The 14,470-nt window shown below is 50.7% G+C and overlaps 1 long non-coding RNA gene across 2 annotated transcripts in view; it reads left to right on the forward strand.

The window, feature by feature from the left end:
- Positions 1–3,685: 3,685 nt before the first annotated feature.
- Positions 3,686–14,470, forward strand: part of LOC129050679 (uncharacterized) — a 29,440-nt gene continuing 18,655 nt past the window's right edge. For both annotated transcript variants that reach the window (XR_008514389.2, XR_008514388.2), the window contains exon 1: positions 3,686–5,386. This is a non-coding gene — a long non-coding RNA (uncharacterized LOC129050679). The remainder of the gene's footprint in view (positions 5,387–14,470) is intronic.

The following is a 14,470-nucleotide window of genomic DNA, read 5'->3' on the forward strand; positions in this document are numbered from 1 at the left end:
GGGGGGAACCTGAGGCTCAGATGGTTTCACAGCAGGGCAGGGAGCCCAGATTTGAATCTGTAGATACCAAGCTTTCTACTTTTTCAGTAGTTTCTAAGCATCTTTTTGTTGTTGTGGTTACGTCATTGTTGTCTTTTTTTTTTTTTTTTTTTGAGACAAAGTCTCTGTCGCCCAGGCTGGGGTGCAGTGGTGCGATCTCAGCTCACTGCAACCTCCACCTCTCACATTCAAGCAATTATCGTGCCTCAGCCTCCCAAGTAGCTGGGACTACAGGTGCCCACCACACGCAGCTAATTTTTGTATTTTTAGAAGAAACAGGGTTTCACCATGTTGGCTAGGCTGGTAGTGAACTCCTGACCTCAGGTGATCCACCCGCCTTGGCCTCCGAATATGCTCGAATTATAGGCATGAACCACTGTGCCCAGCTATGTGATTGGTGCCTTAACCGAGCGCCTCTTTCAATTTTTCAAACGGAAGAGCCCCTGTCCCACAGTTACTGCTGCTGAGCCCTTCCAAGGTGACTCAGTGAGGAGGGAGAAAAGAGGAAGCGGTGTGGGAAGAGGTGGGGTCTGGGCCAGCTGCTGGTCCTGCTCTCCTCCCTCCTTTGGCCTCTAGGCTCCGAGGAGTGGTTTGGAACCCGCACCATGTGCTCTGTGGGCTGTGCCAGGACAGGGGGAGTGCCCGTGTCCCCTGTGCACAACATAGACCAAAGGCTGGGTCCACCCAGTGGGCGGTCGGGTGCCAGGCCAGTGCTTACCCCGCCATATTTGCAGCCCGAGACCAGCTGGCTGCAGGTGCAGAGCTGTGCGTCAGGGGTCAGGGGTCAGGGTGCACACACTGCTGCAGGTCTCATCTCTGTTTTTGCTGTGGATGGCTTAAAAAACATTCCCTAGATTCCCCCCTCTCATGCAGATTTTTGTATATTCTGATGTCTTTTTCTAAGTCTTAGAAAATGAAAGCGCTGGAGCTGTCGGAGGTGCTGACACCCACCTACAGTGCTGACTCGATGGTTTTGTTCTTTGAACAGGGGTGTTTTTAAAGGGTATAAGCACACCTGTGGTTCTTCTCTCAGGTCTTCCGGAGAGATTCAGGAGGCAGGGTCATGAGTCCCAGGGACTCTGGGATTCTTACCTTCTGCAAAATATCCCGCAGCAGCTCAGAATCTGATGAGTCTCTGAACTTTGCTTCTAAGTTCTGTGTGGAGGGAAAGAGAGAAATCTCAAGGGCGCATTCACAGGAACATGAAACACGCAATAGAATGTGTGGGCAAAGCCCTATGTGATCCCTCCCTGGGGACGTGGAGTCAGTTGGCAGTGGAAGCCACAGCAGCTGAAAGCCTGACCTTCAGATGTCGCAGGGTGCACCTGGATGAGTGACAGGAAGAAGGCTAGAAGACTGACTCTTGGCCGCATTAGTCCTGGCTACTTAGCGGCCACCCGGGTCATGGGCCAGCTCCCTGGTTGCACTGGTCAGCCAGGAATTACCAGGGCAGCCATGGCACCAAGGTTTGATGGGCTTGCCATCTGAGTTTAAGTGGAAATGCAGAATGTGCCCGTACCAGCCTGGGTTACATTGTCCTCTTACAGGGGCCTCAAGCCCAGCAGCGAGCTTTGGCTCCGGAGTTAGGCAGACTGTCTCGGCTGGTATGTGACACAGTGCAAGGCACTTCATTGCTTCAGAGCTCCTTCCATGCCGTAAAAGGCCTACAAGACCTGGTCCTAATCCCTCTCTCTGGCCTGTTCTCCCTCACCCCTGGCCCACCCTGCTCACTCCACTCCAGCCACACTGGCTGCCTTGCTGTTGTTCCTCAACCACAGCTGGCTTGTTTCCACCACAGGGCCTTTGCATATCCTGTTCCCCAAGCCCTTGCCATGGCTGGCTGCTTCACCACTCTGGCCCCAGTTCAAATGCCACCTCTTTGGGGAAGGCTTCCCTGATTCCCCGACTTTGGTGACTCTTCTCCCCAGTTGCTCCATTCACCATTTCCCTGTTTTCTTGGCTTTAAAGCCACTCTTATCTGGTCTTTTCTTGTTCATTCATTTATTTGTTTATTCTCTGGCTCTCCCATGCAAGCAGAGCCTCATCTGTCTTGGGTACTGCTTGCCTGGCTCACGGAAGGCATTTATGAAACATTTTGAGACTGAATAAAAACAGTAGCTAACACCGACATGCATTTACCCTGAGCCAGGCACTGATCCACAGGCTTTTGTACTCAACCCTGACAACAACCCTAAGAGATAGTTATCATTATATCCTCCATTTTATTAATAAGAAAACAATAGCAGAGAGAGATGCAGTCACTTGCCTAAGGTCACACAGGGCCAGGGGTTGGGCCAGGATTCGAACCAGGCAGGCTGTCTCCTGGGTCTACTGCACCCTAATCAAACAATCCCTCTGGTGAAATGTGAGTGATAATAATAGTACCCATCTCGTGGGTGCTGAGGGTGAGCCCAAGTTAGCATTCAGCGTGGGCATGTGAACAATTATAGTCAATATTGAATGGAGACCTATGATGATTTTATGAAGGTTTCTATTTTGGGTTAAAAATGCACAAATTTCTCCTGACCAGAAATGATCTCTGAGTGCTAAATATTTTATGTCAATGGAATAACGCAAATGATTAAGCAACACCCCATAAAATGGGGCAGACCCAGGGAGGAATATATATCCAAACTGACTCATCCCAGTGAGATCACTCCACATGAATTACAAATGGGGCTGCGTGCATTAAGCCCCTCTGCTGGCAGAAGGGAGGCTGCTGCCTGCCATGCGCCTGTGCTGAGAATGGCAGGTCCCCAGGGAGACGAGAGGCCACCCCCTTCTCTGTCTCTTCCATCACAGGCGTGAGAGCCTCAGCACATGAGCCCATTCTGTGTAGTGCTCGACATACAGATGAGAACACTGAGGCACGAGGGACAGCCTGTGACCTGGTCACCGCCCTCAGGAGGACGTGGTTACCCGCGGTCCTGAGGGCGCTGACTTTTTCGAATGGGCGAAGGCAGCTGTCTCCCAGTGACCAGAACGATTACTGCCTTTAAAAAGTCGAGAAAATGATCGTGAACTGTACCCCACACCGAGAGCGCCTCTGCCCCCCAAGACGGCGGAGACGCCCCCAGCTTCCACCGCCAGCTCGCGGGGCAAGAGGGGTGCGAGCGACTCTGGCCAGGCCCCAGGGATGGGGACCGGGTGGCGAGGCCCTGACCGACGGGAACCCAGGAACTCACGTGGAGGGGGCGCCCGGGGCTTCAGCACGAAGACCCATCCCGTCAGCCCCTGGACTCCCGCGAGCCCCGCGGGCCTCTCCGCTCGCCCCGCCGCCCACCTGCCAGGGGAAGGAGCGCAGTGCGCGCGCCGCCAGGAAGCGGCGCTCGAAACTCTGCAGCAAGAGTTCGGTCCCCGCGTTCTCCTCGGGCGCCATGACGTGGGCGGGACCGCAGCGTTTTCGGGAGACCGGGCGGAAGCCGGGCCTGGACTGAAGAGGGGCGGGCGCAGGGCAGTGCGCGGGGGCAGAGAGTGGGCGGGGCCCGGGGGTAGGGTCAGGAGGAGCGTCCTGGGGGCGGACTCTAGGGCGCGGCAAGGATGAGCGTTATGAGGGCGGGGCCTGGGGTTGGGCCAGGATGAGCGTCATGAGGGCGAGGCCTGGAGTAGGGCCAGGATAAGCGTCGTTGGGGAGGGTCCTGGGGAGAGTCCCGGTTGGCGGGTCCTGGGGCGGGGCCAGGATAAGGCGATCCTGGAAGCGGGGCTTCGGAAGCGTCCAGGTTGGTGGCGTCCTGGAGGCGGGGCCTTGCGTGGTGGCAGGATGAGTCCTGGAGGCGGGCATTAGGGCGGGGATAAACGCCATTGGGTTCAGGAGGCGGGACTCGGAGCAGAGCCCAGGAGACAGGTCTTAGGGCGGGGCTAAGGCCAGACCCAGAGAAGGGCTCAGAGGGCGGGGCCGGGGCGGGGCGTTGACTATGTCGTAGACATGGCCAGGCGCTGCTCGGACTCTGGGAGGCGGAGCTTAGTACACGCCGTCGTGGGGAGGGTCCCAGGGTCCGGGAGGCGTGGCCGAGTCCGGGCTGCGGGCTGCGCTCAGGAGGCGGGCCCTGGGAGGCGGAGCTTAGGGAGGGGCCGGTGTCGGGAGGGACCCAGGGACTCGGAGGCCGGTCGGGGCTGAGCTCAGGGGCCGAGACGGAGCTGGGTTTGGGGCGGGGCCGAGATGGAGCGACGGGTCCAGGATGTGGGAAACGGGAAGGGGTTTGAGGAGGGGATCGGAGTGTGGCTCAAGTTCGGGACGCGTTACCTGCGGAGGGTTTGTGGCGGGCCCAGGAGCGACGCCACGGTCTGCCGACGCGGGGCCAGGGGCGGGCCCCAGGATCCGGAGCTTCGGGCGGGGCCGAGTCCGGGTTTGGGGCCCGGGAGGCAGGTCCGGTTAGGGCTAGGGTCCCTGGGATTGTCGGGTCAGGCCTTGGGCCAACTTAGGCACTCTCGCAGTTCCTCCGCCTTCAGGAAGGTGTTTTTGGCAGGGGCCTTACGGGTGCGCGCTTCGGTCCTGGAGGCCTTAACCTAGCCTCCTCTCCATCAGCGCCACCCGTCTGGGGCCCAACAGGAGGGAGCTTTCCCTCTGTCTCCCAGCCTTTGGACTGTCACCAAACAAGCCATTCGTTCACCAAATACTTATTAAGCGCCTAGCATGTGCCTGACAAGGGAGATGTAACGGTGAGAAAAACTAGGTGTGGTCCAGGCCCTCCAGGGGCTCAGGGGCTCGTGGAAGAAGTGGACATTGAAGGCAGGGCAGTTAGCAACACAGTTCAGATTTCAGTACTGCCCCTGAAATCTGAACTGTGTTCAAAGTCTAAAACGTTTACCTTAGCAAATGCCTCAGAAAACTCCATTTGGAAGAGTCCCGAGAGCTAATTTGTTAAGTATACTTGCAGAAGGTAGATGAGGAGACAGATTAAATCTTATTATCCCTTTCAGATGAGAGGCACTTGAGCCCTGCTCAGCTGTGAGAATAAGAGAGGGGCATTAATTCTAATTGAATACACTTGTTCTCTCATAGCTGTTGTTCCCCACCAGAACCAAATGAGCGCAAGATCTGAGAAAAAAAAGGGGTTCATCTTTTATTCCCCCAAACACTTTCATTTAAATCGAGAGGGTGGGATGTGGTTCTTGCTGTGTTTTTAGACAGAATCAACGGTTTCTGGGTCTGAGATGTTGCATACACCCTCTCAGTCCCTGTATCCTGAGATGGAGTCGCCTGAGAATCCACAGCAAGTCCTAACCAGGGATGGGTCTGGGTGATTAAGGAAGGTTGGCTTCAGAACTGGGCCAGGGACACTGCTTTGCTTTTGCTGTTTTGATCACCTCTCTGCCTGCAGGAGACAAGGAAAACCAATGGGAACAGGTTAGTTATAAATCCTGGGCTTATTTTATTAACTCACATAATAGCTATTAATTGCCTTTCCTCCAAGCAGCAAAAGGGCATATATGGTCAATGCTATAATAAGTAACACTGTATTATGTTATACTAAAATATTAATAAATCTAGGTTGGTTCAGTCTTTCCTGAGTCCATAGATTGGAAGCAGATTGAGGAAGGACCCTAGCGGACCACAGAGTTGAGCCATGCACACAGAAGAAATCTTTTATTCTTTTTTTTTTTTTTTTTTTTTTGAGACGGAGTTTTGCTCTCTTGTTGCCCATGCTGGAGAGCAACGGCGCGATCTTGGCTCACTGCAACCTCCATCTCCCAGGTTCAAGCGATTCTCCTGCCTCAGCCTCCCGAGTAGCTGGGATTACAGGCATGAGCCACCATGCCGGGCCATTTTTGTATCTTTAGCAGAGACAGGGTTTGAACACGTTGGCCAGGCTGGTCTCAAATTCCTGACCTCAGGTGATCTACTCACCTTTGCCTCCCAAAGTGCTGGGATTACAGGTGTGAGCCACCGCGCCTGGCCAGAAGAAATCTTTATCTTGGTGCGCGGGCTCTGATGAGGGACAAATGTCATCTATCTTGGATCTGAATCTGGAAGGATCAAGGCACTGAAGGGATTTCTTTTTGTTTCAGACAGTCTCCCTCTGTTGCCAGGCTGGAGTGCAGTGACACGATCTCGGCTCACTGCAACCTCTGCCTCCCGGGCTCAAGCTATTCTCCTGCCTCAGCCTCCTGAGTAGCTGGGACTACAGGCATGCGTCACCATGCCCAGCTAATTTTGGTATTTTTACTAGAGACAGGGTTTCACCATGTTGGCCAGGATTGTCTCAGTCTCTTGACCTCATGATCCACCTGCCTTGGCCTCCCAAAGCGCTGGGATTACAGGTGTGAGCCACCATCCCCGGACTCACTGAAGGGATTTTTTTTTAATGTCACGGGGCTCTCACAGGTGCGGTGTGTTCGGACGCAAGTGAAGATTAGGACTGATGCTTACAACCAAACGTAAAATTCCAGGTGGTGTTGCTATGGGGAGCAGCATTAGGACAATCTGAGTGGTTTCAGTTGCAAGAGTGTGTGTGTACATGCAAGAACTACAGTCAAGATTCAACTTCTGGCTTTGAGGGTCTCTTTAATAACAGCAATAACAACCTAAGGCAGTTTAACAGTATGGAATGGTTGCCTTTTAGAAGTTAAGCTATGGGCATGGAAGTTCAATCAGTACATTGAAGTTTTTCCTTTATCTCTCCTATGGTTAATGGTTTGTGCAGAAAAGGACCAATTGATTTCTTTCTAAAACGTTGCTTCAGGGTGTAGAGACCTTTATAGGTCATGTTTCAACTTACAGAAAATTTTATAGTTCAAATATAAATTACGTTCAGTGTGGACTTTGTAATAGGATTTAAGGTTAAGTAAAGTTTCCACTTTCCTTAGGCTGTTTGCAGTGCCCAGCAGGCCCCATGATATCGAGATGGAAGTTATGTTAAAGAAGGAGATTGGTCAGGGATGGGCAGAATGAGGAATATGGGCAGCTCAGGCTAATGATACAATGATTGAGATGCAGAAAGTAGTCCAGGCACGGGATAATGCCTGTAATCCCAGTGCTTTGGGAGGCCAAGGCAAGAGGATTGCTTGATGTCAGGAGACCAGCCTGGTCAACAGAGTGAGACCTAACCTGTACAAAAAAAAATAATAATAATAATTAGTTGTGCATGGTGGTGTGCACATGTAGTCTCAGCCACTTGGAAGGCTGAGGTCAGGGGATCCCTTGAGCCCAGGAGTTTGAGGCTGCAGTGAGCTATAATCACAGAACTGTACTCCAGCCTGGGTGACAGGGTGAGGCCCTGACTCAAAAAAAATTGAGTCAGGGAAAAAATTGGAAATCTTAATCCTCCATACCCAGGAATGTGACCTTATCAGGAAATAGGGTATTTGTAGATGTAATCAAGTAACGATGAGTCATACTGGATTGGGGGCTGGTGGTGAGGGGGCAGATGCAATGACTTGTGTCCTTATAAAAGAAGAGAATGAGGGCCGGGCATGGTGGCTCATGCCTGTAATCTCAGCACACTTTGGGAGGGTGAGGTGGGCGGATCATTTGAGGTCAGGAGTTCGAGACCAGCCTGGCCAACATGGTGAAACTCCATGCATATTTTTTGATATGCATATTTTTTGATATGGGCATATTTTTTGATATGCATATTTTTTGATATGCATATTTTTTGATATGGGCAAGTGAGAACCAGTGGCGGGGGGTCTTTGTGGTGAATTTTTTGGTGATCTTTGTGTACTCTGTATAATGATCAGCCATGCAGGCTTGGGGGCAGCACTTAACCTTACATTTTTCTTTTTTTAAAGATAGGGTCTGTCTCTCTTTGCCACCCAGGCCAGAGTGCAGTTGATGCAGGGCAGGGGAGCCCCGCAGTGGAGCATAGTGTGTCCGCAGCTGGTGGGTTCTTAGTCTCACTGACTTCAAGAATGAAGCCGCGGACTCTCGCGGAGTCACAGTTCTTAAATGTGGCGTGTCTGGAGTTTCTTCCTTCTGATGCTCGGGTGTGTTCAGTTTCTTCCTTCTGGTGGGTTTGTGGTCGCGCTGGCTTCAGGAGTGAAGCTGCAGACCTTCAAGGTGTGTGTTACAGCTCTTAAGGCTGTGCGTCTGGAGTTGTTTGTTTCTCCCGGTGAGTTCATAGTCTCGCTGGCTTCAGGAGTGAAGCTGCAGACCTTCGTGGTGAGTGTCACAGCTCATAAAGGCAGTGTGGACCCAAAGAGTCATCAGCAGCAAGGTTTATTGCAAAGAGCAAAAGTACAAAGCTTCCACATTGTTGAAAGGCACCCCAACGGGTTGCCGCTGCTGGCTGGGGCAGCCTGCTTTTATTCTCTTATCTGGCACCACCCACACCCTACTGATTGGTCCATTTTACAGAGAGCAGATTGGTCTGTTTTACAGAGAGCTGATTGGTCCGTTTTGACAGGGTGCTGACTGGTGCATTTATAATCCCTGAGCTAGACACAAAAGTTCTCCAAGTCCCTACTAGATTAGCTAGATACAGAGTGTCCATTGGTGCATTCACAAACCCTGAGCTAGACACAGGGTGCTGACTGGTGTGTTTACAAACCTTGAGCTAGATACAGAGTGCCCATTGGTGTATTTACAATCCCTTAGCTAGACATAAAGGTTCTCCAAGTCCCCACAAGACTCAGGAACCCAGCTGGCTTCACCAAGTGGATCCCGCACAGGGGCGCAGGTGGAGCTGCCTGCCAGTCCCACCCAGCACGCTGGTACTCCTCAGCCCTTGGGTGGTCGATGGGACTGGGCGCCGTGGAGCAGGGGGTGGCACTCATCGGGGGGGGGGCTCGGGCTGAGCAGGAGCCCATGGCGGGTGGGGAGGAGCCTCAGGCATGGCGGGCTGCAGGTCCGGAGCCCTGCCCTGTGGGGAGGCAGCTAAGGCCAGGTGAGAAATCGAGCACAGCAGCTGCTGGCCCAGGTGCTAAGCCCCTCACTGCCCAGGGCCGGTGGGGCTGGCTGGCTGCTCCGAGTGCGGGGCCCACCCCACCCGTGCCCACCCGGAACTGGCACTGGCCCGCAAGCGCTGCGCCCAGCCCCGGTTCCCGCCCATACCTCTCCCTCTACACCTCCCTGCAAGCTGAGGGAGCCAGCTCCAGCCTCCGCCAGCCCAGGAAGGGGCTCCCACAGTGCAGCGGCGGGCTGAAGGGCTCCTCAAGTCCCGCCAAAGTGGGAGCCCAGGCAAAGGAGGTGCCGAGAGTGAGCTCAAGGGCTGCCAGCACGCTGTCACCTCTCAATGGCACTTGAGGGTTCTTGCCTTTGCCCAGGAAAGAATTCAAGGGCAAGCTGGAGGTATAGAAGAAAACCGCTTTATTGAAGAGGCAGTGTTACAGCCCTGTGATTGCTCCTGTAGGGCAGGGCTACCCTGGAGGCAGAGAGTAGCGGCAGAGAGTTTGCAATCACATTTATACCCACTTTTAATTGCATGCAGATTAAAAGGCAATTTATGCAGGAATTTCTAGAAAATGGGTAGTAACTTTTGAGTCATTGGGTCATTGCCATGGAAAGGGGCAGTAACTCCCGGGTGTTGCCATGGCAATAGTAAACTCACATGGCACACTGGTGGGCATGTCTGATGGAAAGCTACTTCTGCCCCAGCCCTGTTTTAGCTAGTCCTCAATTTGGTCTGGTGTCCAAGCCCTGCCTGTGGAGTCAAGTCCTGCCTCCTGTCTCACAGTGGCGTGATCATGGCTCACTGCAGCCTCGACACCCCCGGGCTCAAGCAATTCTCCCACCTCAGCCTCCTGAGTTGCTGGGACCACAGGCACGTGCCACTACGCCCAGCTACATTTTTTTGCATTTTTTGTAGAGATGGTGTTTCACTGTGTTGCCTAGGCTGGTCTCAAACTCCTGGGCTGAAGCAATCTACCTACCTTAGCCTTCTAAAGTGCTAGGATTACAGGTGTGAGCCACTGCACCCAGCCCAACCTTACATTTTTAATCTCAAGTCACTTCTCTCTAGGTTTTGATTTCTTCTTTAAAATGGTGGAACTAATAGCATCTATTTTATAGGGTTGTTGGAAAGGCAAAAATGAAAGAACTGCTATTCAATGTTTAGTGAAGTGCTATGCACAATTTTGAATAATGAAGTTGGTGTTTATTTTTTATTATTTGTTAATTTTTTAGAGACGGGGTCTTGCTCTGTTGCTCAAGCTGGAGTGCAGTGGTGCAATCACAGCTTACTGCAGCCTTGACCTCCTGGGCTCAAGAAATCCTGCCACCTCAGTCTCCTGTGTAGCTGGGACTACAGGCATGTATCGCCGTGTCTGGCTATTTATTTATTTGTTTGTTTTTTGTAGAGATGGGGTCCCCTATGTTGCCCGGGCTGGTCTTGAACTCCTGGCCTTAAGCAATCCTCCTGTCTTGGCCTCCCAAAGCACAGAGATTACAGGCATGAACCACCATGGCCAGCCTTATTTTTATTTTTAAATCAGCCTTGTCAAGTTGAATTGGTCATTATTTTTGTATAACGGTAATTTGGGGCAGCATTGGTTGGTCGCGGGGTGGGGAACATTTAGGACCCTGTGGGCTACAACTCTTAGTGTGTGCACTTATTTTATTTTGTTTTGTTTTGTTTTATTATATTATATTATATTATATTTTTTTGAGACAGGGTCTCACTCTGTTGCCCAGACTGGAGTGCAGTAGCATGATCTTGGCTCACTGCAACCTCTGCCTCCCAGATTCAAGCGATTCTCCTGCCTCAGCCTCCAGAGTAGCTGGAACTACAGATGCGTGCCACCAGGCTCGGCTAATTTTTGTATTTTTAGTAGAGATGGGGTTTCACCATGTTGGCCAGGCTGGTGTCAAACTCCTGACCTCAGGTGATACACCTGCCTCAGCCTCCCAAAGTACTGGGATTATAGGCGTGAGCCACCGTGCCCGGCTGTGTACTTATGTTTGATTTTTGCAGAACCACCCTTCCCTAATGGTTGTCTCCTAGATCCAAGGTGACTTTATTCATTTTAGAATGAACTTACCCCATTGATACTGTAACCAGAGTTGGCATACATCATGATTGGTAGAACCTAGTCATGTTTAGAGAGATGGAAGTGTTCTGGAATCTCCTCCTTCTTGTAGCCGTGGAGGTGAGCGTACACATTCTTCATTGCCTGGTAAAGGTCTTCCTCTTGTCCCAGTTTGGGCAGGGGCATCCCAAAGCCACCGTAGCCCACAATATCAAACTTGACCAAGTCCCTGAACTTGATGTAGTTGGACAAGGGGATCTTGTTGACATTGGGTCTCTTCTTCACGGTGGTCATCCCATGGTGTCATGTGATGATGACACTGAGGTGCTCTGCAGGCTGTGCTTCTCAGTGGCTCCCACCAGATACCCGATGGTCCTGTCGATTTGCTGAATCATCAACTTCCTGTTCGCTGCCTCTGGCCCAAATCGATGTCCCACGTTATCTGGCTCTCTGTAGTACAGCGTCACAAAGTCAAAGTCTTCCTTGGTGAACCAGTTCACGACAGTATCGATGTTCTCCCTCCGCTCTCTCTCATTGCTGTTTGGGTGAGTGTAGGACTCCACCAGGGACCGCTTGACAGCCTCACCCTCGTATTTAGCACCTCCTCTGGAATAGTGGAATGATGCCACTTTGTTCCCCTGCAAGTACAAGAAGAAAATTCCATCAGGGCTATTTCTCATACCTTTCTCACAATCAGCAAAGCTCGAGTTGTCTACATCTGTGCCCCAGTCCAAAGGCATAAAAAATATGTGGTCTTTGGAGTCAGACAGGGTGGAGCTAGGATTCTGGGCTTCCCCAGGATCTCATAGCATCTACAACACTGTTAGTTACAAGATGTGCTATTATTTTATGGGCTACTAAGTAGAAAAATGCTGCCAACGAGACCGTGACATTCCAGTGATTGTAAGGTGTATTCCAACTTCAGATATGGCAAAATGAAAAATAATTCCTTAGAATAGAGGGAGACAGTAATTTCTGAGTTGGTGGTGGTGAATCTGTGCATGTGTGTTTTTTATATATATATAAACACATATATATACACATATATGTATACACACATATATACACATATATGTATACACACATATATACACATATATGTATACACACATATATACACATATATGTATACACACATATATACACATATATGTATACACATATATACACATATATGTATACACATATACACACACATATATGTATACACATATATACACACATATATGTATACACATATATACACACATATATGTATACACATATATACACACATATATGTATACACATATATACACACATATATGTATACACATATATACACACATGTTTATATATACACACACATATATACACACATATATACACACATATATATACATACATATATATATACACATATATATGTATATATAGTGATGCATTGGTACAATCATAGCTCATTGCACCCTTGAACTCCTGGGCTTAAGCGATCCTCCCACCTCAGCCCCTTGAGTAGCTGGGGCCACAGGCATGTGCCACCATACCTTTTTTTTTTTTTTTTGAGACACGGTCTCACTCTGTCACCTAGGCTGGAGTGCAGTGGCACGATCTCAGCTCACTGCAAACTCTGACTCCTGGGTTCAAGCAATTCTCATGCCTCAGCCTCCCAAGTAGCTGGGATTATAGACACATGCCACTTTGCCCAGCTAAGTTTTGTACTTTTAGTGGAGATAGAGTTTTGTCGTGTTGGCCAGGCTGGTTTCAAACTCCTGAGCTGAAGTGATCCACCTGCCTTGGCCTCCCAAAGTGCTGAGATTACATGTGTAAGCCACGGCGCCTAGCCCTAAGTATTTAAAAAAAAAAAATTTGTAGAGATGAGGTCTTGCTAATTTGCCCAGGCTGGTCCTGAACTCCTGGGTTCAAGTAATTCTCCTGCCTCAGCCTCTCAAAGTGCTGGGATTACAGGCATGAGACACCGCACCCGGCTGGTGGTGAGTTTTAAAATCTCCCAGTGTCTCAGTGTTTCTACCTGTAGAATGCCAAAAAGTAGATGGCATCTTTGTGAGGATTAAGCCAGCTAGCTTTTTTTTGGTTTGTTTGTTTGTTTGTTTGTTGAGACAGAATTTCTCTCTTGTCATCCAGGCTGGAGTGCAATGGCATGATCTTGGCTCACTGCAACCTCCGACCCCTGGATTCATGTGATTCTCCTGCCTCAGCCTCCCAAGTAGCTGGGATTACAAAGTCAGCTAGCTTTAAGATAAAGTGTTGGGCATCACATTTTGGCACGGAGCAGGCACTCTTTTCTTTGCCCGCAGGTGGGACTAAGTCACCACAGGCCTTCCCTGGTGTGTGCAGTGGGTGATGAATGCTTGCCTGCTCAGCACCCACTTCCTGGTGGGCTGGATCACAGTACTCTGACTCCCCCTCGAGCTTCAGTCCGCTGCTGGTTCAAGATGTATTGACTCAACCCGAGGATCCAGAGGTGGGATGTGGCTCTGGCCTGGCCAGAGGACCGAGGCTGCTGTATGCCATGGCTACAGCAACTGGTTCAGCTTTGGGCTCATGGGGGTGTTTGGAAGAAGGGGAGACTGATGTCTCCTTCTCTCTACAGACATCTGATGAGCTACAGAGCTTGACTAACATACCCAGAGGCAGAATGATATGGTGGTTAAAAGTGTGCTCTGGGCCGAGATCTTGCCACTGCACTCCAGCCTGGGCGACAGAGTGAGACTCCGTCTCAAAAAAAAAAAAAAAAAAAAAAAAGTGTGCTCTGGGCTGGGCGCGGGGGCTCACGACTGTAATCCCAGCACTTTGGGAAGCTGAGACAGGAGGATCACTTGAAGTCAGGAGTTTGGGATCAGACCCTATGTCTAGAAAAATGTTTTTTAAAAATTAGCTGGGTTGGTGGTGAATGCCTGTAGTCCCAGCTACTCGGGAGGCTGAGGCGTGAAGATTGCTGGAGCCTGGGAGTTCAAGGCTGCAGTGAGCTATGATCAGGCCACTGCACTCCAGTTTGAGGGATAGAGAGAGACCCCATCTCCCTAAAGAACAAAAAAGTGTGCTCTGGTGCCGCACTGCCTGGTTAGATCCTTTGTCCACCACTTAGATGCATGTTATATAAATGCTCTCCTCAATTTCCTCGTCTGTAACTTGGGGATGATAATGCTGCCCCATGAATTGGTTGTGGGGACTAAATGCATGTGGGCACATTGGTAAGTATTCAACAAGCTTGATTTTTCCTGGAGAGGGAGAAAGAGCATGCAGTGAGGTGACATGCTCAGGTGCATTGGGGCAAGGATTATTTCCTCTGGCTTCTGCCTCCTGGGAGGTACTAAGGATGGATCTGAAATGTGTCTGCAGAGCCCAGAGTTGGGGAATGCAGAGGGAAATTGAGATCAGGGACCCCAGTCTGACAGAAATGGCTGTAGCATGGGGCATTGGGTTCCTTCCATCAGAGGCATGGGGTGTGTTGCAGACAGTCATGAAATGTGGCTGAATCTTAAAAGGAAGCCGTGGTCCTAGGGTTGCTGCTTGAGACAAAGAC

The sequence above is a fragment of the Pongo abelii genome, chromosome 18, assembly GCF_028885655.2.
Source record: "Pongo abelii isolate AG06213 chromosome 18, NHGRI_mPonAbe1-v2.0_pri, whole genome shotgun sequence".
NCBI lineage: Eukaryota > Metazoa > Chordata > Mammalia > Primates > Hominidae > Pongo > Pongo abelii.